The following is a 25,980-nucleotide window of genomic DNA, read 5'->3' on the forward strand; positions in this document are numbered from 1 at the left end:
CTGTGACCTCAATTGCTTCTCGTCCCACCTTTTTATAGTTATCACAGGGTGGGCACAAGTGGAAATATTCACACAAAACAAGCAACAGTTGGCTTCGGGTCAACAGCTGCTCTCAATATTCGGGGCCCCTCTCCAACCCCACACTTGTGCGCTTTGAGCCACGTGCACTTAATCCCGCTGCGCTACCGCCCAACCCATATATGTATATATATATATATATATATATATATATATATATATATATATATATATATATATATGTATATATATATATTTTTTTTTTGCCTCCCGGGTTATTGCTGGGGCTCAGTGCTGCATTACAAATCCACTGCTCCTGGACGCCATTTTTCCCTTTTTTTTTTTTTTTTGTTGTCCTTGTTATTGTTATAGCTCTTGTTGTCGTTGGATAGGACAGAGAGAAATTGAGAGAGGAGAGGAAGAGAAAGACAGACACATGTAGAACTGCTTGACCGCCCATGAAGTGAACCTCACTCTGCAGGTGGGGAGCCGGGATCCTTATACCACTCCTTGCTCTTCATGCCACTTGCACTTAACCAATGCGCTACTGCCTGGCTCCCTGCCTTTATCTTTAACTATGGTAGGAATGAAGTTGGAACCATTTATTTAGATGGCAAAGTTAACAATAATAACTGTACTGTATTTTAAGTCACACTTCTTTATATATTAATAAGAGAGGCAAAAAATAACCAGAGCATCTCTATAGTATTTGAGATGCCTGGGATTGAACTCAGGTCCTCATATTTGCAAGTCTGGACCTGTAACCATTGAACCACCTCCTAGGATCCAAGTCACAGTTCTAACATGTGCTCCTACTTTTATTTGTTTTGCTCTAGAAATTTAGCATTTTCAACTGATGATAGAAGACATATCTATTCTTAGTATTAATGTTGACCACTTAGGACATAAACAGCCTTTTCATATTGAGGCTTTTAAACATATTTGTATTTTAATCACATCCTCAGTGTCAAATGAAATTTGTATACTAAAATGCTCTATCAATCAGTAACCAAGTGTAGTATGTGTGCTATGTGAAATGAAAGAGCAGAAATTAGCATGCATCTAAGTATATTTTTACTTAAGTAGTTAGAAAACAATATTTTATTTTATTTTATTTTATTTATAAAAAGGAAACATTGACAAAACTGTAGGATAAGAAGGGTATAACTTCACACAATTCCCACCACCAGAACCCCATATCCCATCCCCTTCCCTGATAGCTTTCCTACTTTTTAACCCTCTGGGAGTATGGACCCAAGGTCATTGTGGGATGCAGAAGGTGGAAGGTCTGGCTTCTGTAATTGCTTCCCTACTGAACATGGGCATTGACTGGTTGATCCATACTCCAGCCTGTCTTTCTCTTTCCCTAGTGGGGAAGGGCTTCCTGGAAGCAGAACTCCAGGATACTCTGGTGGGGTTATCTGTCCAGGGAAGTCTGGTCAGCATCATGTTAGCATCTGGAACCTGGTGGTTGAAAGAGAGTTAATATACAAAGCCAAACAAATTGTTGACCAATCATGGACTTAAGGGCTAGTACAGTGCAGATGAAGTGTTGGGGGGTATTCCATTTTGTAGAAACCTAGTAGGCATATTTTAGTTATATTCCAAAGGGCCTGTGGCTATACTAGTTTTTTTTATTTGTTTGTTTTTTGCCTGAGCATAAATACTGATATGCAGGTAGATCCTAATAATTGTCTGGGGAGATAATATCATGACTGACAGAAGGACCAGAAAGTTGGATCAGGGAAGAAAGTACCTCCCAAATATTGGAAAGGTATATAAATATTGTTCTAAACATAGTATGACAAGTAAAACCATAATGCTATTTTAAAATTTAACATATTTATGTAAAAACAGAATAAAATACATTTATGTAAACATGATTTCCAAAACTGGGAAACATAGCATTATTCCTAAACTTTTTACCCCTATTTGATTCCCACATCTAAAATTAGTTATTTCCCTTTATTTTTACAAGGACACTAAGTTAGTATCAATAATTAATCTGTCAATATCCTAGATATTGAAGGCATTTATTTTCAAGTATTTGAATATTTTCATACAATAATTCACAGCCTTTTTTCTGTATACTTCAGACTCAAACTTGAGTCTTTTGAGAAGAAGTTTAAAATTCAATTAGAATAATCTATCTAGTTATTTTTTCTATTTAGTTATCTATAAGGTAAATAAATGAATTATTTACATGTGAAGCTTTGTTTCATATAAGAGTTAAAGTTTTTAATAAACACATTTGTATTTGGTCATAAAATAGCTCTCTATAAGTAATCACTTTTTAAAAATACTACTATAGCTTTGCAGGGCTTCACACCTACGTGATTCCATTCCCCAGAGACTTTTATTGTTTCTTTCTTTTTTTGTTTTGCCTCCAGGGTTACCACACTATGAATTCACTACTCCTGAAGGCCACCTTTTCTATCTTGTTGCTGTTGTTGTTATTGGATAGGACAGAGAGAAATGGAGAGAGGAGGGGAAGACAGAGATGGGGAGAGAAAGACACCTTCATACCTGATTCACTGCTCTTGAAGCAACTCCACCTATGGGGAGCCAGGGGCTCAATCCGGGATCCTTAGGCCGTTCCTTGCACTTTGCACCATGTGTGCTCAACCTGCGGCACTACCCAGCCCCCATCTTTTTTTCTTATAGAGGTAGAGATACAAAGAAGCAAAGGGAAAGAAAATGAACCAGACCCCACCAAAACTTCCTTCCACACAGTGGGGGCTAGATTCAATTTGAGTAGCACACATGGCTATGAGGCATTTTTTTCTTTTCTTTCTTTCCTCCTTTTCTTTTTTAGCTTAAATATGTTTTCTTTTTATCTTGTTTCTTTTTAATCACAGTTTAAACAGGTAGAGAGGCACATATGGAGAGAGACAGCACCACATTGCTTCACTGATCTCCCACCGTGTAGTATCTCCCTTTTCTGCAATCAATCATTTTTGCAATGGTTTCATTTTTTGCAATCATTTTAAAGATTTTTAATACATGTTTGTGTTTGAGAATATGATATGCATACATTTCAAAGAATTTTCAGGTATTTGTTGAGATGTCACAGTTACATAACTGAAAACAATATCTGCACTTTCTTTAGTATTTGTGATTTGATGACAGAAAATTCTAATAATATCTTGTTAATCATCACTTCACTCAGTAAAAAATATAACTGAATCACATAGCACTTTGGTGATGAGTAAACACACTATTTTGCTATGAAGTATTTTGCATATCTTCAAAGTAAATTAGACTCCTCCCATGTCACCCTATGGTCACAATATTATCTGAATTTTCCCCAAATCTTTAACAATGACAATGAAAATTCTTTTCTGTTTCATTTAGTGTTAGTTACAGTTACAGCTGTCCCCCATCTGTTACTATGTGATTGACACCAAAAGCCATCATTGGTAGGAAAAAGAGCTTCTTCTTACTTTGGTGCACCTCTGAATGTGTTTTAATTACGTCCTCAAGGGAACCCGTGCTGAACACAATTTTATATTTACATTATCAGCTCTGCCCGCAGAAGGTGGCAGTAAAGAGTAATGAGAGGAAGCAAAGATTTCTTACAACTTTTCTGTCTCGAAAAAGACAGAAGAGGCAGACTCTAGGGAGATAGATGTGTAAGAGTTTCAAGTCAAATGGAAGGAAAACAATAGTTAGATTGAAAGGAATGAGTTAGAAGACTATGTTAGGGAACAGAAATAAACTGATGTAACCAAGAGCCAAGAATACATTTACTCACAACAACAAAAAATAGTTTGATTTTTCTCTGACATACCAGTGCAAAAGTAATAGGCAGTTCAGGGCAAGCAGAAGACTCTGGGCATCCAGGGAGTGCTGTGTCTTTACTGAAGAGATGTGAGAGGAAGTAGATAACTTGCATGACTCTAGTCTTCATCATGCCAGAATATATTCCCCTCTCTTTTCTTTAGTTTTGAATAAGGGCACATCATCCAGGTGAGATAATTTTGAGTGTACAGTCAATGGGAAATGCTCAAGGGGTTGGGAGAGCCTAACACATAATCTATAGCTGAAAGACAGAAGCTGCTAATTATTACACATCTGAGTCAAATTGTTGAGAGTATTCCCTTAATGATTACTAAACAGCTTTTGCAGTCTGTTTGGGGGGAGATATCTGGAGCCATACACCAGTTTTGTATTTTTTCCAGCAAACAACCCTCTCCCTCATACCCCTTGCATTTTACTAAGCCCCCAGTTCACATGATTCCAGTTATGTCCATCTCATCGCCACTCAGGGGCCATATTTGGTTACGGTTCTTAAGCTTTTAAATTCTAGTTTGATTTCAGATTGTTATGCTCAATTCACCCAACTCTTTCTTCATTTAGTAGTGGTTACTTTGACGTCATCTAAAACAAAAGACTTGGTTAGAATAATGAGCTTATTATCATAGGACTGCCACAAATAAATCTGTATTTTGCCTTAAATAGTTCACAAATTGGCAGGCTGCTTAGACTGGTGTACTTAGGCCACCTCCCATATACTAGACCAATTAATCACTTAGGAGACAGTTTGATTCAATTTAGACTCTGAAAGGTGGAGGGTCACTGGAATAACACTCCCTACAGGTATGGATTTGCTCTCACTACCTCCAGTTTCAACCAACATCACCATCTGAAGACTTGAAACATATCTAATTCAGTTTAATAGCCACATATCACATGAGCCAAGCAACCTTCTTTACTGCAAAGAAGTTAAAGCCACTGGCACATAGGGAACAGGTTTTAACTACTGGGCTTCAACTAGCAGCCTAAAAATGATGACGATGATGGCAAATGAAATTTGCCAAGATCAGGGATTATCTTTATTAGGCTGAAGTATTCCAGCAATGAAATAGATACACTGAGACAATGCATCAGTGTTCTCCAGAGAAGCAAAAGCAATAGTATATATGGATATATTCATACTTATATGTAATATATACTATATTTTTGATCACTGTAACATTCATTTCTTTTTTTTACTTAATTATATTTTTATTTTTGTGCAATGTGTTTTGCAAAAACAGATGCAGCATTACTCTCTATAAAAAGAGTTAGTAAAATGCGTTTAAAAGTTGTTCTGTTTATAAAGTTAGTCATAACAGTAAGTTATTATACAAGGAAATAGGTTGTCTCTTTAACTGGCACTCAGAGAGGATAGAGGCTGGATTAGAAGGAAACTAATAATGTCTCAACACAAATGTTTTTTAGCTTTTTTCAGAGTCCTATTAAAGACTAACCGATTAACTTACTATTAGTGCCTACTTCTACTCCCTTACTCAGAGCCTCCAGTTTTTGTTTGTTTGTTTGTTTGTTTTTTTCTATTCTGTTGAGTCCCAAGGTGTGTTATTTTTTTAAATTTATTTAAGAAAGGATAAATTAACAACACCATAGGGTAGGAGGGGTACAACTCCACACAATTCCCACCACCCAATCTCCGTATATCCCACCCCCTCCCCTGATAGCTTTCCCATTCTCTATCCCTCTGAGACATGGACCCAGGGTCATTGTGGGTTGCAGAAGGTGGAAGGTCTGGCTTCTGTAATTGCTTCCCCGCTGAACATGGGCGTTGACTGGTCGATTCATACTCCCAGTCTGCCTCTCTCTTTCCCTATTAGGGTGGGTCTCTGGGGACGCGGAGCTCCAGGACACATTGGTGGGGTCTTCAGTCCAGGGGAAGACTGGCCGGCATCCTGATGGCATCTGGAACCTGGTGGCTGAAAAGAGGGTTAACGTACAAAGCCAAACAAATTGTTGAGCAATCATGGACCCAAAGCTTGGAATAGTGGAAAGGAAGTGTTAGGGGGGTACTCACTGCAAACTCTAGTGTACTTCTGCTTTCAGGTATATATTTTGCAGTAGTTTATGGATACGTGTGAACATATGCTCTCTCTCACCGAAACTAGTGTATATCTAGGTTTTGGGACTTTGTTAGAAAGTGAACCACCTGGGATAGAATTAGAGAATACTATGAAAGGAAAGGTCTCACCCAAGTAATGAAGCTGAAGGGTTGTCATTCCACACGTGAAGTCTCTGGACACAGTCTGAGGTGAAGCATGTTGAGGTGGCAATCGTTGTGTTGATTAGGTTGCAATCGGCAGATACAATATTTGATATGGATTGGGAGAGGCATATGGGAAAGTGGGCCCTATCCAAAGGTTCCAGGACTGGGGGAAGTAGAGGCTCTATAGTGGAGATGTGAGGTTCCTACTGTCTTAGGGTTCAAAAAGACAATGGATAGTTAATGTCATCATCAGTGAGCTAAGTCAGAAAGATAAAGATGAGTATGGGATGATCCCACTCATCAACAGAAGTTGAGGAAGAAGATCTGAAAGGGAAACTAAAAACAGGACCTGACCAAATTGTAAGTAGAGCACCAAACTAAAAACCCTGTGGTGAGGGGTAGACATGCAGCTCCCTGGGCCAGTGGGGGGTGGGAGTGGGTGGAAGGGATGGGTCACAGTCTTTTGGTGGTGGGAATGGTGTTTATGTACACTCCTAGTAAAATGTAGTCATATAAATCACTAGTTAATTAATATGAGGGGGAAAATTGTATATCTTGAAGTTTTTAAAACACAGACTGAGTCTTTTTAATATATAGGCTGTGTATTTGATATGCGGACTCTCTCAAAAGCCTAGACCAAGTATATCAGAAGCAACCAATAGCACAGCTATATACAAGATACTGGGTACTGTACAGCAAACCCTAACAAAAGGACCTTTCATAGTTAACCCAATTACCAAATAATGTAACATTCATTTTTTAGCATTATTTCTCACTTTTACATAGATTTATTGAGATGACTGACATATGACATTGTGTTAATTTAAGGATTACAGCATTTTGATTATATATATATATATTACAAAATGAGGACTGGGGAGACAGCATAATGGCTATGCAAAAAGACTTTCATACCTGAGACACCAAAGTTCCTAAATTCAATCCTCAGCACCACCATAAACCAGAACTGAGCAGTATGTTGGTGGGGGAAAAAAAGATAAACAAAATTACCACTTTAGGGGTTGGGTGGTGGTGCACCTGGTTGAGCACACATGTCACAATGAGCAAGGATCTGGGTTCAAGCCCCCAGTCCCCACATGCAGGAGAAAGATTTTCAAGTGGTGAAACAATGGTGCAGGTGTCTCTCTGTCTCCCTCCCTATCACTTTCTCCCCTTTCAATTTCTGGCTGTCTCTATTCAATAAATAAATAAAGACAAGTAAAAAAAAATTAAATTGCCACTTTAGTGGTTAACAAACACATCACACTAATAATTATTCTTTTTTGTGGTGAGAATATAGTGTGTGTGTGTGTGTGTGTGTGTGTGTGTGTGTGTGTGTAGTTTTAAAATATTTTTTTTCCCTCCAGGGTTATTGCTGGGCTCGGTGCCTGCACCATGAATCCACCGCTCCTGGAGGCCATTTTTCCCCTTTTTGTTGCCCTTGTTGTTGTAGCCTCGTTGTGGTTATTATTATTAACATTGTTGATGTTACAAAACCTTCAAAGAGGAACTAATACCTCTACTTTTAAAAGTCTTCCAGAAGATTGAAGACACTGGAATACTCCCTGCCAGTTTCTATAAAGCCAACATCACTCTGATACCAAAAGCAGACAGGGACACAACCAAAAACGAAAACTACAGACCAATATCTCTGATGAACATAGATGCTAAAATACTGAACAAAATTCTAGCCAACCAGATACAGCAGTATATTAAAAAGATTGTTCATCATGACCAAGTGGGGTTTATCCCAGGCATGCAAGGTTGGTTTAATATATGTAAATCAATCAATGTGATCCACCACATCAACAAAAGCAAGACTAAAAACTACATGGTCATATCAATAGATGCAGAGAAAGCCTTTGACAAAATATAACATCCCTTTATGATCAAAACACTACAAAAAATGGGAATAGATGGAAAATTCCTCAAGATAGTGGAGTCTATATATAGCAAACCTACAGCCAACATCATACTCAATGGTGAAAAACTGGAAGCATTTCCACTCAGATCAGGTACTAGACAGGGCTGCTCACTATCACCATTACTATTCAACATAGTGTTGGAAGTTCTTGCCATAGCAATCAGGCAGGAGCAAGGAATTAAAGGAATACAGATTGGAAGAGAAGAAGTCAAACTCTCCCTGTTTGCAGATGACATGATAGTATACACAGAAAAACCTAAGGAATCCAGCAAGAAGCTTTTGGAAATCATCAGGAAATACAGTAAGGTGTCAGGCTACAAAATTAACATTCAAAAGTCAATGGCGTTCCTCTATGCAAACACTAAGTTAGAAGGAATTGAAATCCAGAAATCAGTTCCTTTTACTATAGCAACAAAAACAATAAAATATCTAGGAGTAAACCTAACCAAAGAAGTGAAAGACTTGTATACTGAAAATTGTGAGTCACTACTCAAGGAAATTGAAAAAGACACAAAGAAGTGGAAAGATATCCATGTTCATGGGTTGGTAGAATTAACATCATCAAAATGAATATACTACCCAGAGCCATCTACAAATTTAATGCTATCCCCATCAAGATCCCAAGCACATTTTTTAGGAGAATAGAACAAATGCTACAGATGTTTATCTGGAACCAGAAAAGACCTAGAATTGCCAAAACAATCTTGAGAAAAAACAGAACCAGAGGCATCACACTCCCAGATCTCAAACCATTGTTGATGTTGTTCGTTGTTGGATAGGACAGAGAGAAATGGAGAGAGGAGGGGAAGACAGAGAGGGGGAGAGAAAGATAGACACCTGCAGACCTGCTTCACTGTCTGTGAAGCGACTCCCCTGCAGGTGGGGAGTCGGGGGCTCGAACCGGGATCCTTACGCCAGTCTTTGCGCTCTGTGCCACATGCGCTTAACCCACTGCGCCACCGCCCGACCCCCTAAAATATTTTTTAATGAGAGAGAAATACCAGAGCGCTGCTCAGCTCTGGCTTATGTGGTACTGGGAACTGAACCTGAGACATTGGAGCCTTGGGCATGAAAGTCTTTTGCATAACCAGTATGCTGTCTCCCCAGTCAAAAAATATATATTTAACCAGAACTCTGTTCAGCTCTGGTTTATGGTGGTGCTGGGGATTAAACCTGGGAACTCAAAGCCTTAGACAAAAAGTTATTTACATAACCATGATGATGTCTCCTCAACTTGTGGTAAGAATATTTAAGATCTACTTTTTAGCAACTTTTAAATATATAATGCAGTATCAATAATGATAATAATGCAGTAATAGAGTCTCCCAGAAGTTAGCTGCTTTGTTAACTCCAATTTTGTACCTTTTCACCAACAATTGTCAGTTCTCCCAGCCCTTGGTAGTGTCTTTTTTTTTTTAATATTTATTTTATTTATTTATTCCCTTTTGTTGCCCTTGTTGTTTTATTGTTGTAGTTATTATTGTTGTTGTTGGATAGGACAGAGAGAAATGGAGAGAGGAGGGAAAGACAGAGAGGAGGAGAGAAAGATAGACACCTGCATACCTGCTTCACCCCCTGTGAAGCGACTCCCCTGCAGGTGGGGAGCCAGGTTCGAACCGGGATCCTTATGCCAGTCCTTGTGCTTTGCACCACCTGCGCTTAACCTGCTGAGCCACCGCCCGACTCCCCCTTGGTAGTGTCTTATCCCTCTGCTTTTTTTCCTGTAAATTTTGCTTTTTTAGAATTTGCTTATAAGTGATATCTATAAGTGTGTCATTATTTGACTTATTTCACCTAGTCTTTTAAAAAAATTTTTAATATGTATTTATTTTCCCTTTTGTTGCCCTTTTTGTTGTAGTTATTATTGTTGTTATTGATGTCATAGTTGTTATATAGGACAGAGAGAAATGGAGAGAGGAGGGGAAGACAGAGAGGGGGAGAGAGACACCTGCAGGCCTGCTTCACCACCTATGAAGTAGGAACATTCCAAGTTGCCCCAATTTCAGGACCCATCTTCCTCAGGTGGAACACAGAGTATGTTGTCCAGCCTCCCTGCAGAGGATGGAACATTCTTTACTGTTGTTGATCCACATTGAGAGCACGGTCCTATAAAGGGGTCTATTGTGTTAGGAACATATTTATTATAGGCAAAAGTACCACTGCTATCTGTAAACTGGTGAACAACCAGGAAAGGTCCTGAAATAATTTCATCCAGAACTCTGAGAACCAGGGGAATTGATAATGTAACTCCCACTTTGAGGCTGAAGGAGTAAGAACTGAGAATCTACTGGTACAAATCTTGTAGCAAAAAGGTTGATAACCAGGAGCACTGATGTCCACAGACAGGAAATGACCTCAGCTCAAGAAGAGAAGAAAATGAGTCCTTTTATTGCCTTTTTCTTCCATTTGGGGGCCTGATGATTGGATCATGCCTTCCCACACTATTGATGATGGATTTTTTTTTTCATGGAATCTATTGAATCAAATACTAATGTCTTCCAGAAATATCCTCACAGGCACAGCCAGAAATATTTCATCAGCTACCTAGGTATTTCTTATCATAGTCAAACTGACATATTTAAGTAACTAGCACAGTCAATATGTGGTCTGTGATCACAGAGGGGCTTAGAATCAGGGGGTTGCCCCAAGGGGAATGGGGGCTGACATTTCAAACAATTACCCTGTGACTTACTTGCAGTATTTGTGCTTTCTGCCATGGAAACTTTGGGTCTCCCATACTCAGAACCCTTATTTGGAAGAATAAATATTGGGAAAGCTCATACTAAATGTAATGCTATGAAAAATTTGAGGGCCCTAATACAGGGGGAAGGCTAGCAATAAAATAAAGAAGCTAGAGGGGCCAGGCAATGGTTAAGTGCACACATTACAGTGTGTAAGGATCCTGGATCAAGCCCCTGGTCCTCACCTGAAGGGGAGGGGGGGAAGCTTCACAAGTGGTGATGTAGGGCTGCAGGTCTCTCTCTGTCTCTTTCCTTCCCTATTTCCCCCCCTCTCAGTTTTTCCTCTGTCTCTACTCAATAATTAGTCTGTTAATTCATTAATTTAAAAAGTGAGAATTACTGTAGTGGTGTGTGTGATTTGTGCTGATCACCATGGGCTAGAGTTGCTGATGCAAAATGAGGTGAGTGAAGAGGGTATATAAAGCACTAGGGATTCACTAGAATCATTTTTGTTTGTGTTCTCACTGATCATGATGAATGACAAACCTAATATTAGGTGTCCTAAGGAATAAGCCTTGTCAGGATGGAAGGCTTAGGTGATGGCTAACAAGAAAACAGCCAAAAGTGCTAAAAATGTAAGCTCAGAGAGCAAGCAATCTAAAAAGTGTGGTAGAGGAAGGAAATGATCAGTATCAGTAGCAGAGGCAGGACTAGTTGCAGTATCAGGATCACAACTTATTCCAGTTACCTCTTGTTTTAGCTGCTTGCTGTGATTGTGGTTAGTCATAACTTTACAGTATGTATTGGGACTAATTTAACATAGTTCCATCTAAGATGAAGCAAAGGAAATGACTTCATTATTTTAATCAGCTGAGTAGTATTCTATTGTGCATATATACCACAACTTTCTTATCCACTCATCTGTCATTAAGCATCTGTGTTGTTTCCATGTTTGGGTTATTTCAAATACTGCTGTTATGAATACAGTGGTATATAAATCTCATTGGATAGGTATTTTCTTTAGATAAATCCCTAAAAGAGGAATTTCTGGGTCACAAAATCTGTCCCTGTCTTGTATTCTGAGGTATATCCAGTCTTCCACAGAAATTGAGGCAATGTATACTGTCACTCGAAATGCAGCAGTATAGAAGTATTCCTTTCCCCTTACCACCCCTCTCACCACCCTATCCTGCCCCCACTCTTGTTTCTGTCTTAAGTATAACATCCTTACAGGTGTGATGTATTTCATTGTTGTCTTTATTTGCATTTCTCCAATTGTCAGTAACTTTTGTGCATTTTTCCCATGTCTGTTAACCATCTGGATATCCTCTTGGTGAAAATTCTGTCTGTTGTTGTTGCTGCTGAGTTTTATCAGTTCTTTGTATATTTTGGTTATTATCCTTTTGTCTGATGTGTGACATGTAAAGATCTTCTACTAGTCAGTAGGGTGTCCTGTTTCAGTGATGGTTTTTTCTGCTGTGAAGTTTTTCAAATGGATATAGACTCTCACGTGTTTCTTCATGTTTTTTTTTTGTTTTGTTTTGTTTTCCTTGCTATTGGACTTGATTTTTCAAAGATATTTCTGAAGCAGACATCCAGAGTGTTCTTCCAGTGCTTTCCTGTAAGTATTTAATGGTTTCTGATCTAATATGCAAGTACTTAATCCATTTGGAATTGACTTTTGTTCACAGAGATATTCTTCTGCATATTCAACCTAATTTTGCCAGCAGCACTATTAAAAAGACTCTCCTTTTCCCATTTAATGTCCTAGATTCTTCACAAAAATTAGTTGTCCATAAGGTGTAGGGGGTTCAAACATTTTTAGTGTGGCATTTTTATTTTGGCTCTGCCATTTTCTTTTTTTTTTAATTTTTATTAATATTTATTTCCTTTTGTTGTTCTTGTTTCTTTTTATTGTTGTAGTTATTATTGTGGTTGTTATTGATGTCATTGTTGGATAGGACAGAGAGAAATGGAGAGAGGAGGGGAAGACAGAGAGGGGGAGAGAAAGACAGACACCTGCAGACCTGTTTCACCACCTGTGAAGCGACTCCCTTGCAGGTGGGGAGCCGGGGGCTGGAACCGGGATCCTTATGCTGGTCCTTGTGCTTTGCACCATGTGCGCTTAACCCGCTGTGCTACTGCTGGACTCCCTGCCATTTTCTTAATTACATATTTTTGGGCTCCTATATAGAGTAGTGGTTGAAGGCCGATTTTGTTCTGTTGATTTGTCTGATCATAGCCAGTGAATTTTGCTTTATTAATGTAACTTGATAAAATATTTAGTGTGCTGTATATTTCCCATGTTCTGTAACTTTTCACCATCTTATTAATTGTTCATTTTTTTCAGATTATTAGAATTATTTTTGCCAATCCCCAAAAGTAAATTGTACTTTTACTAAAGCAGTGCTGGTTGAATATAGTATGGTGAGAGTGATATATCACTGTATTTTTCATTAAAAAAACTCACTTAGCTGCTTTCTCTAGCAAAGTTACAGACCCCAGACATAGGCTAGGTCCTAGGGGACTAAGTATATGTGTATCCATAAGTTAGGGGCAACTATATAACTTAAAATAAAAGTGCCTAATAGTTCTCAGTGATTAGGTTTAGAGCTATCTAGCTCAGCAATCTAGTGGAAAGGCATAAAGAAGGAACCGTAACTTTTTAATAAAGTATTTATTACTTAGGCTTAGGCACCGTTCTCTCTTACCCCCTACTTCATTTCCCTCAATCACTTTATCTACTCAACTATTTACACAAAAGAAAGTAAGATAAACCTCTTAATCTCTTTTGGCAGCATCAAAACTATTATCACCCCCAAATAATCTTTAGACGAAACACTGTATACAGTTGACCAAGAAATATACTGGCAAAAAAAATTATCAACTAAAGGGCAATTATCCTCTTTATGATAACTTTTATTAGAATCACTAGAATTACTTGTTCAAGTAAATGCAGTAAAACTTAAGGTCAGGGAATCAAGCAGTAGCACAGTGGGTTAAGTGCACGTGGCACAAAGTGTAAGGACCAGCAAGAATCCTGGTTCGAGCCCACAGTTCCCCACCTGCAGGGGAATTGCTTCACAGGCGGTGAAGCAGGTCTGCAGGTATCTGTTCTTTCTCTCCCCCTCTCTGTCTTCCCCTCCTCTCTCCATTTCTGTCCTAACAACAGCAACATCAAGAATAATAATAACTACAACAACAATGAAAAACAAAGACAACAAAAGAGAAAATAAATAAAATATTTTTAAAAACCCTTAAAGTTAACTTAGACCCCACTAAAATCATCGGTGTATTTTCTCCCTAACTTGAAGTCAGACCCCATAAACCTAACATTAGTTTGGATATCATAAATGACACAACACTCTAACAACTGGGAGAAAGCCTGAGCTTGTCAGATAAAAATAAAAGGGTGTGGGCCTACAAAAGCTAGAAAAGGACAATAGATTGGCTCATTTAATGATGACCTTCTTGGTTACTGCCAGGCCCCCCATTATCCAGGGCCCTAGTCAGGGAATCCTTGGATTCCTCCACAAATTCCATGGGCACAGACCTCTAGTAGATCCCTCTGTCCACTATCACTGGTCACTTCCATCAGGTACATCTTTGTAAGTCCTCGTGGGCTTCTTCAGGACCATACTCTCACTATGAACTACCAATGTAAGGACTGTCCGACTCTCTCAAGGAAGGCTGGATGAGCCTACTCTGCAACTTGAGGAAGACTAGTCCTGGAATGAATACAACCTAGAATGTTCCCAGCTGTGACCATGGGCTATGAGCTCAGACTGACAGGGACTGGGAGGTTATACAGGATTCTGTGCTAAATATAAATATATTTATATTTAGGGCCCTAGATCAAACAGAAGCTGTAAATACTTACTTGTATTTATATGTTTTCTTTAATGTTGGGAGCTACTCTCTGCCCTAATCCAGCTTTCTAGTTTTTTAATTTTTTTAAATATTCCCTTTTGTTGCCCTTGTTTTATTGTTGTTATTGATGTCATTGTTGTTGGATAGGACAGAGAAATGGAGAGTGAGGAAGACAGAGAGTGGGAGAGAAAGATAGACACCTACAGACCTACTTCACCGCTTGTGAAGCGACTCCCCTGCAGGTGAGGAGCTGGGGGCTTGAACCGGGATTCTTATGCAGGTCCTTGTACTTTGCGCCACCTGCCACCTTTCTAGTTCCATTCTCAACTCTGAACCATTTTTCTTGACAATATTTTTAATCCATCTCCATGTTAGCTATCAAGCCCAAGCAAAAATTATGAAAGTCATGGGCCCCCAAGGAACATACCTAAAATAGATTTTCTAATGTCTACCCATCCTAAAATTCCTATTCCTATCTGCTTTATTCCTATTTTATGGTTCCTATTTATTAAATATTTTGTCCTACTTTATATCTTACTGCATTTCAGCCACCACGTTGTGGATACTACTACGATTTCGTCCTGAACTCCCTGGGCAGATAGCCTCATCAATGTGTCACAGAACCTCACTTATCCAGAGCTCTACCCAACTAGGGAAGAGAGAGAAAGGGGGTGCGGGTATGGATCAACCTGGCAACATCCACATGCAGCAGAGAAGCAATTGCAGAAGCCATGTCTTCCATCTTCTGCACCCCATAAGGAATTTTGGTTGAACACATGTTACAATATGCAAGGATCTGGGTTCAAGACCCTGGTCCTCACCTGCAGGGGGAAAGCTTTGAGTGGTGAAACTGTGTTGCAGGTCTGTTGGTCGGTCAGTCTCTCTCTCTCTCTCTCTCTCTCTCTCTCCCTCCCTCCCTTTTTCTACCACCTCCTCCCTATTTCTGGCTGTCTCTATCCAATAAATAAAGATAATACTTTTTTAAGTGAAGAATTTTGGCCCATACTGCCCAGAGTGGTAAAACAGAAGATGACCAGAGGGCTCTAAACTCCAATTCCATCAAGACCGGAGAAAGGGGAAGAAGAATAAAAAAAGACATTCAGTAGTAGATGTAACTTAGAAAGGAAAACAGGACCATAGCAGAAGAAAAATGGGCAAATATATGTATAGATATATAAAGAAATAATAGTTAACCTATGTCTGTGATCTTGGGAGAACTAGTAACAGTTTCCACTGGAGGAAATGGGGACACAGGACTTTGGTGGTAGGAAAAGTGTGGAATTATACCCATTGTCTCATAAGTTTATAGTGAATCACTAATAAAATAAAAAAGCTCACCTAGCATTTCATTTATGTAATTTTTCATTTATGAAGCTAAGTTACACTTTTCTACATGCCACTTCATATGTCTCTTGAAGCTTTTATAAATATTTAACTGTTGTTATCTACAAAATTGCCTTTTTTTTTTTTGTCACTCTCAAATTATTTACTTTAGACATTATGATACATGTACTTTTCCATAGTACTGTGTAAATGCCTGAATAAAGCTGGGGGGGCAAGAAGAAAACAAGAACCTCTACTGTGATGTACCCTTTCTCTGTTCCAAATAATCACAACATCCCACCAAATCTCTTTATATATGCACACACACACATATATGTATATAAGCATAACATACAGAATATGCATGAGTGTAGAGTTGAGCTTTCACATTTGAAGGCATACTAGCAGTTTCTGCCAGGCTAAAGATGAAGAATGCGGTTTTCATCCTTGCTTGCCACATCTCTTCATTGCCTTTTTAACTTTGCTAATATAACTTACTGGAGCCATTTATTAGTTTTACTGAGTTTTCTAAGTTCCTCTGGGTTTCAAATATGTCATTTTGAATGCTAATAATGATAATTTTCCCCTCTATTTTCTAATTATTTGTGTTCTGCTTCATTAAGTTTGCTAACACTGTCAAAACAGAACTAATTCATAGTGGTGATAGCAACTATTTTCATAAATTACTAAATTTGTTCTGTTATGTGCAATGTATTATGTAATTTTTGTATCTGTCAAAAGTAAGACTTTTCTATTATATGCATTTCTCTCAGATTGTAGTGCTAATACGAAGAAACATAATTCTGTTAAGAATATATAATTATAATATCATTGGAATGGCTCATCCACAGAAATTTAATTTAAAACCCTAAAATGTAGGATCAAAGTCTGTGATCAAAGTAATTAGTTACCCTTTAAAAATTTTTGGTTATTGGTTTATTAACTTCTATGCTTTTTGAATCTCTTTGTAATTTTTTAAGTCAATGATTACACAATCTGTAATAAAGTCTGTAAAGTTTCAGCATAAAACCCTCATTTTTCCCCCACTTTTAAGTTAGGGACTTAAAACCAAATGTCAAAAAAAAAAGTATAAAAAAAATCTCAACACTTCACTGCAACTGGTATTTTTGCATATAGTTTCCCAGTCTTTCTGGCAAAAAAAATTTTATATATTTATCTTTTGTTCTCTTAAAATATACTTATGTAAGAGTAAGCAAAATAGCTCAGCTAGTTAGTGTACTTACTTTGTCATAAACACAATCCAGGTTTGAGTCTGGTCCTCATTATAGTTAAATATATGCAATTTTTAAAAAACTTTGATAGGACAGAAAGAAATTTAGAGGGAAGGGGGATAGAGAGGGAGACAGATACCTGCAGCACTGCTTCATTGTTCATGAAACGTTCCCCCTGCAGATGGGGGCTGGGGGGTTAAACCTAGATCCTTGTGCACTGTAATATGTACACTTAACCACGTATGCCACTGCCTGGTCTCAGTCTGGTCCTCACTCTACTAGAGGAAGCTTTGGCACTGTATTGTCTTTTCCTTTCTTTGTCACTGTCTGTCTGAAAAACCCTGGAGCTTTGATGAAGCACCAATGATACTGACAAAACAAAATAATTTACTTTTAAGGTAATTTTCTTTTTAAAATAGAAATGTGCAATTACCGAAGCCAGACTTTCTACCCCATAAAGAATTTAGATCCATATTCCCAGAGGAATGGGACACAGAACTCTGGTGGTTGAAATGGTATGATTAAAATTAAAAGGTACAGGAAAAAAATGACAAATTTCTACCTTCAACAAACAATGTTACCATCATTTCCTTACATTTTTTAGCATTATTTTCATAAGACAAGAAAACATTGGTCTAAATGGCAACACAGGGGCCAGGTGGCGGCACAAGCAGTAAAGAGCCCAAGTTGCTACACACTAGGACCAGGGTTCAAGTCCTTAGCACGCACCTGCAGGGGAAACTTCATGAGCAGTACAGCAGGATGCAAGTGTCATGATTTTTTCCTTCGCTTCCTCTCCCCCTACTTATCTCTGCCTCTATCATAATAAAAATAAAACACTGGAAGCAGTAGATTTGACATGCAGGCACCAAGCCTCAGTGATAACCCTGGTGGAGGGAAAAAAAAAAAAAAAAGCAGTAGTGCAGCGACTACAATTGGTTTCAGAATCAGGTTATTCAGATTTAAATTCTGCTTCTTCAACTCATTAGCCCTGTGAACTGGGTTGACTGTATAGCTCTCAGCTTCCTCATCTGTAGAGTAAAAATGGTAATTATAACATTTCATAGTGTTCCCATTAGGCGTAAATACTCAGTGGCTCTGTTCGAGCCCCCAGCTCCCCACCTGCATGGGAGTCACTTCACAGGCAGTGAAGCAGGTCTGCAGGTGTCTATCTTTCTCTCCCGTCTTCCCCTCTGCTCTCCATTTTTCTATGTCCTATCCAACAACAATGACATCAACAATAATAACTACAACAATAAAACAACAGGGGCAACAAAATGGAATATTTTAAATTAAAAAAAATTTTTTAAATACTCAATGGCTGACATTCAGTAATAGCCACAATTACCTTTATTATTACCAAAAGGACATTCACAAGTTTTATATGAAAGATGAAGGGTTGGATCACCTATGAAATTTCTCAAGTCACTCGATAAATTTTAAGGTTCAAAAAAATGGTCAGTTTCTCTACAGTGAAATTACCATTTTTGTTCTATGTATTTTTGTTAACAGCCTAAATGGCTTTGGGAATCAAAGGTGGGAATAAAAAGGCCTAACAGGTAGGTGCCAGTGGAGAGCAAACATCTTTTCCTGACTTTAGTATGAACTCCCAAGTTAGAATCCATGTTGAGCAAAAAGAATCCCAATTCACTCTTCCTGTACCTAATGTTCTCTTTAGTCTAACTCTTATGTTAAATGACCATAACTTCCCACTACTACTCTTAATATCCTCTGCCCTCAATCCAGAATTTCAGTCCCAAAATGGGGCAGAAGCTTCTTTTCCAAGTTGGTCTTTGGCTCTTCATAATGGAAGGACTTTTAAAGCCAGGTTCCTTTCTCGAATTCCCAGGGGACCTTCTGATACTTATACCTATCTCCTTAAACGCACAGGAAACATTCTACCTCTCTCCCTTATACAAGGTGTGTCAAGATAACCTGGTTAAGACTTTTGTCACCTCAAGGTGGTGACAGATGTGGCTGAGTACCCATCAAGTCTGGAGTTTATGTTACTTCCTATCCATGGCAAACCCCAAAGAGCCAAATCTTTCTTATCCCATGATCTACTTCAAACGCAGTTTCTCGGATTTTAGGGAATTTCTTCTGATCTCCAAAGACAAGCTTTTCTTCAGCATCTGTATGCAATCTTTTAATACTGTCCCTCAGGTATGTGCTCATGAATTTAAAAAATCTTTAGAACATTGACTTGATTTCTCAGGTTAAATTAGCATAAAACAGATTAAATTCCATGCAAATTTCAGGCATTTAGAAGTAGAGTGGACTAGGAGGATGTCTGAGATTACCATTATTTGGGTAACGGTATTTGGGCCCAGGGCCTGGCAGTGGTGCATCTGGTTAAGTGCACATTACAATGCCCAAGGACCCAGATTCAAGCCCCCTGGGCTCCATCTGAAGTGGAGGGGGGGGGGGGGCAAGTTTCACTAGTGGTGATACAGTGATTCAGGTGTTTTTCCCTCTTCATATCCCCAACTCCCCTCTCAATCTGCCTTCCTAAATTAAACAATTTTTAAAATTTAGGATTTGGGCCCAACAAGTGGGCAGTTAATTCAGGCAATATTAATGACTCCAGTAGAAAATGACTTAGATCCTCACATTTTTAATACTTGGACTCTTGAGTATTCCTTTAAAAATATAAAACATTCCATTGAAATAAAAAAAAATGAATGTATCCTGACTGTCTTAATAGGTCCAGAAATATTTAAAAATTTTCAAGGATAAAATTTATAATTGTTAACTAAAATCTTTAACAATCATTAATCAGTGGTACATACATAAGTAAAGAGAGGGAGAAAAAGAGAGAGAGAGGTATGGAGACAGAGGGAAAGGGAGGTTGAAGGACAATGAGGAAAGGGTAAAAGAAATAAAACTGCAATAATTTCTGGAACAAGAAAAATTCTGAAAGACCTAGGCAAAGTGAAGGTCTAGTGTCATTAGGTACATTTTTCTAAAATCCCATTTATTCATCCTGTGTGGTCATCTCAGTGATCAAGTTTTCCAGGCAATTGCTTAACTCCACTTCAGTTTACCTTTTCAAACAGTCATTGGGTCAACATAAAAAACTCAAACAGTTTCAAAAGTGGAACATTTTGAAAGCATTTTGTTTGCTAATACAAATATACCTTATGGTTAACTATTTAGTAGAGATTGATTTCCTGAAACTTGGCCCAATTATTTGATGAGTCTAAGACAGAACAGAGTCAGCAGCACTTAAGACTAATATTAAAACACAGTTAAAGTGTAAGCAATCATTAATCTCAAAAATCCAATTCAACATCTTAATTGTAGGATGTGCTGTATTTATTTTTTTTTATCTTCCTATTAAACCCAGCACGACATATTTCAAGACAACAGCACTTTCTAGCACTTATCAAGTCAATGTTCCTTACTTGAACAGTATTGGTCTTGCATATGTGCTAGCATTGTATTATTTAAAAATGAGTAAAATGTCATTCTTAAGTTTTTCAAAATAATTATGTTTATTTAATTCCTACAATGTAACTTCATGAAATGATCAAAGTGTAACTTTAATCTTATCCTGTGAGGTATTTTTAAGGTTCTTCTGTGTTTCCTCATGCTAGATTATGTTACTACCCAGAACTGGATGTATGAGAAACCTATAATTTAAAGTTGAATTGCATGGCTGTATAAACATATTACTAGTCACTATTTTATAAATCAAACGTATTCATAACCTACACAAAAAAAGACTATTATTTTCTTAATGGCAAATTTTTGGAGGCAAAGTTAAAATATTACAGCAGACTTCAAACAACAACAAAGTTAAATGAACAAAATGCAGATTTAGAGTATCTGGTATTTTAATACTGCATCATCATCTTAAGGTAAGCAGTTCTGTAATGGTGAGATGATTCAATTTCTATTCAAACAAGAAAACAAGGACAGGAATTTATTCTTACAGTAAGTAATGCCAATCAACTATGATTGGATGCTTTCATTTAATACTGAACTGCCTAATCCATTTTTGGTTGGAGCAATTTGTAATATCCAAGAATTCTCATATTAAAAGCAAGGATAAACAAACCTTGACCAAATTTGACAAAAACAAAATCTTCATTCTACGCTAAATTAGATCGAGTTTAAAAATGTAATTTACGGGAGTCGGGTGGTAGCACAGCGGGTTAAACGCACATGGCGCCCGGCGGAAGGATCCCGGTTCGAGCCCCCGGCTCCCCACCTGCAGGGGAGTCGCTTCACAGGTGGGGAAGCAGGTCTGCAGGTGTCTGTCTTTCTGTCTGGTCTCTGTTTTCCCCTCCTCTCTCCATTTCTCTCTGTCCTATCCAACAACAATAATAACTACAATAATTAAACAAGAGAAATAAAAGGAAATAAAAAATAAAGAAATGTAATTTATCTGTAAATTGTGTGAATTGCATATGCTATATGAGCTGTGTAAATTATGTGTCAATTGCATATGCTATATTAGCCAGTCCCTCTCCGAATCCAGTTAGTACTAAGTATTTTATTGCATTACCCTTTTGTTTATACTAATCTTCTACACAAGACATCTAAAAATTCATCCGCAAACCTCCTGAAGACAATTTTGCTATAGAATTATACATATGTCACATTGTCACATATGGAGTCAGTTTGTTTAGCGCTTATTTCTCAACAAATAGTTATCTGATGGGGGGAAGGCAAAGACCAAAAATAAGAGTGGCCTGTAGGTCAAGGATCCACTTCACATTTCCTAATTTGACAAAGCAGGTAAGCTGTTTTTTTAAAATATTTATTCCTTTTTGTTGCCCTTTTTTTTGTTGTTGTAGTTATTATTGTTGTTATTGTCACCGCTGTTGGAAAGGAGAGAAATCGAGAGGAGGGGGAAGACAAATGGGGAGAGAGACACCTGCAGACCTGCTTCACTGCTTATGAAGCGATTCTCCTGCAGGTGGCGAGCTGGGGGCTCAAACCAGGATCCTTATGCGCCACATGCGCTTAACCCGCTACGCTACTGCCTCATGCCGTAAGCTGGTTTTTATTTATACCCGGATGTCATCATATATATATATATATATACATATACATATATATATATAATCATGTTCCAACACACCAGGTAAAGCTCTCAATCTTTCAGATTATCCCACCATATTCAAGCATCCACCTCACCCTTACAAGTCACATACATTAATGGTATTCCTCAGCTACTAGGTTGTCAGAAGTTATTTTTCTATGCACAAATGAGGTTTGACTTTTCAACAACCTAAGTCATTTCAGAAGTGCTGTTCCTCATTTCAAAGGCTATCACATCACACTTAAAAACCAAATGTTAAAACCCCTCTACCAACTTCTATAGGACCCCTCCACACTCTGTGCCACTAAAACAAACATCAGCTATGAGGTCAGAAAAAACAACTTCAGAGCTGATTTTCTCTTTGCCCTCTGTCTGTATATCCTGCCCAGGAGTGATCATCACTTATTTGACTTACACTGTTACGTTTTTCTAATGTACTGTCCACTACTCCACTGGTCTTTTTCTCTCATCAGGGTAAGATTATTACCTTCAAACTTTTAAGGGCTGCCATTAAGTATTATAGAAGGTAGGGAAGGTCTTTTGCAGCATAACAGAATGTAAATTATTTAGGAATGATTTTCAGTTCATTCACCAGAAACTGACATTGCCAGAGTATAAATTTTATTGCACTGTAAGAGCAAAGGCCTAGACCTTGTCTATGAGATGCCCAAGCCTTAACTTGTAGCTACATTTGCAATGAATGCAAATAACCAAGATTTGCAGAATATGACTGAAGTTTATTTCAGTGAAAACCCAACTTACACAATACAAAGGGTCTCTAGTCTACCCATGGTTCAATTTAGTCCTGTGGTGAAAAATCAAAACCCACTTAATAGAAATCATACTTTGATAAGATTTCTAGCTAGGGTATTGTTTTTCATTTTCAGCATATATCTGGCAAATGATATTCTAGATTCTAATTGTTCTGAACATATTATAGACAACCTAGGCAATGACTGCTAGATTAGATACATTAATCCCATCATAAAGTATGCATTCCTTGTAGTGAAATTTTAGTCACCTCAGCTTTTATCCTCCTAGTAGTTGCATTAAAGATACTTTTTCTGATACAAAAATATGCAAAAGGCAGAGGGCGAAGGAGACACCTGCAACACTGCATTAGGGCTCCCTCTCCATGCAGGTAAAATAGGGGAGATGGGCTTGAAAGTGGTAGTGTGCTTTATTGGGAGTTCCCTATTTCTGTCTGCCACTCCCACCAGGGTTTTCACCAGGAAAGTCCCTTATGATGAATGATACACTGCTCCAAGTGACCCCTTTTCATAAATTGAGGTAAAAAGCACAACAAAGCCCCACCTGGACTTACACATTCCAATACTAAAAAGGCTTGTGTTCAAGTCTGTTAACAGGAGTGTTGGAGAAAAAGGTTATGTGAGGCAGTTCTGCAAGTGTCTCCATCTTCTTGGTAGTCCTATGTTTACCTTCACTTGTAATCTTTCTTTTACTTCACTCCTATCTGATGACATTGTACTGATTTACTTACTTCCCTTTTTTACTTAAAAGTTCAGTCTGATAAAAAAAAAAAAAACTTAGTTCTGTGGGCCTGATCAATATCCACAACCTGCAGATGTTATAGGCAGGATGGTCCCCTCAAAAACAAAGAACAAGAGGACATCTTGAACATATAGCAGAGATCCGGTTCTCTACAAAACTTTTGAAGAGCACTTACTTGCTGGTTTGTTAAAGAATGTTTGCCCTGAAGATGCAAAGTTGACAAAATTTGTTAAGGACTATAATCACTTGTCCAGAATAACCAGAGTAACTCTACAGACCAGTATGATCCTTATAGAACTGTATATCCAGGAAAAACCCATCAACTCATCCAGGGATTTTAACAAAAGAACACTACAAAGTCAGGAGGGAAAAACCTGTCACAAATACATGGCTGGTACTAAGTGAAATGATGTGTTTAGCTGCAAGAGCTATACAAAATGTGTTAAGCTGGAAGACTATTTGGGCCATCCTGCATGTATTTCACCACTGTGCGCCATTTTTTTTCCCAGATAAGTATGCTGTCATGCTCCCTCCCCTGACACCTCCTATTATATAGTACTCAAACCTGGGTCACACATGACAAAGCAAGCACTCTACTAGGTGATTTGGCTGGTTTAACTGCAAACATACAAATACATACAGAACACAGTTAAATATTTGATTTGGTACTGCTGTGTAACCTAAGGGTTTTGCTTTTTTACCTCATTAACACGTGAAATACATCTGCAATTAAAGTATTCTCAAGTGGGATTACTGCTCTAGATTTGCTTTATTATCTCTTAAGTACCTTATTGTCAAAATGTTTACCCGGATATAAAATAGCTTAACTTTGGGGACTGTGTAGAATCCAATTTGAACGCAGTACAGATCCACTCAGAAATATTCAGTGCAGAATAACTTGCAACTTCAGTTTCTTCTTAAATTCATATTAACGTATCAGCAGAAAGCACAAACTTTGTTTTATTAACATGGACAATATCTGACCAAGACCAAAATGCAGAGGTGTCAAGACTACCAGTTGTTTTCTGTTCTCATTTCTTCAACTATAGTTGGGATTCAGATGCCATAGTTACAGACTTTGCTTCCCTGCCTTCTCAGGATTTTCAGTAAAAGATGTTTAAATCAACGCAAAAGAAAAAAAAAAGACAAACCACAAAACAATAATCTTGAAACTTTATTTCCATATGCTCACTCTATACAATGAGACATACCTCCCCAAGGTCTCAAAATTCACTGCATACCCCCTAATTAATGCTTCAACTCAATCAACATTCTGCATTTAGGGTAGACAACTGTACCAACTCAAATTTTAAACATGTAAAGCCAAAGAATGATTTTTTAAAAATCTAAGTAGGCATTGTGATTGATACCAAAGACTGTCCCTGTGTGACCAAGCTCTCCCCTTACCTTAAGACTTAAAGGATCTCAACTCCCTATATGCTAGACAAACTTCAGTCGCCAAACTGCTAAAAAAAACAGCAGCATTTTGTGAAATACACATTGAGCTTTAATATGACAATTCTTCTCCAGGCAATTTCTCCTTGTGTTGCCAGGATTCTGTAGGACTCTTCCAGTCTACAAGGAAAAATCCCAATCTGGTTTGCTCTGCTTGCAAGTTTGCCTGTAAAATGAAAGTCTCAAAAAAGATTTTAGTAGTATTCCACAAGTACTTTAAATAATTTGTAAAACCTTAAGCACTCTCTCCTTTATAGACATTCTCAACATAGAGCATGTACTTGACTTATACATTTTTACAAATAGCCATTTTTCAGCTCAAATAATGCTTTCCCCAAAATCCAGTGTTATGATTTGGTAGATTTAAACTGTCTGAAATTAGTAGTGGGAGTCTCTGGATATACGGCTAGAACCTGGGATGTTCCTTGTTATGACCTTACCTGGTAAGCTACTGGCAAACTTTTCTCTTAAATAATCACCACTTAGCTCTAACTTACAGTGTTACTGGGGATTGAACTTGGGATCTTTGGTACCTCAGACATGATAGTTCTTTTGCATAGCTATTATGCTTACCCCCCTCTTTAATAATAATGCATTACCACCTGGGTTCTGCATACTATTTTTTTTTTCAGCTGTAAGGCCACATTAACATTACTGGACTTTTGGAACAGCTCAACATTCTAACACCCACCGCCCTTCCAGGCCAATCCCCCCTTTGATAGCTTTAAGAGCCAAAGTCAATCTCATTTCTGAGCATTTACCTTTTCATCAACTCATAGCTTAACTCTTACCTTTCTATTCAGGAATCCAGGACCAAGCTCCTTAAAATTTTTCAGTATTTATTTATAAGACACTAAAATTAAGTTTAGTTTGGGTTTTATTTTAAACCACTTTTAAAA

This window comes from Erinaceus europaeus, chromosome 5, assembly GCF_950295315.1.
Source record: "Erinaceus europaeus chromosome 5, mEriEur2.1, whole genome shotgun sequence".
NCBI classification, from domain to species: Eukaryota; Metazoa; Chordata; class Mammalia; order Eulipotyphla; family Erinaceidae; genus Erinaceus; species Erinaceus europaeus.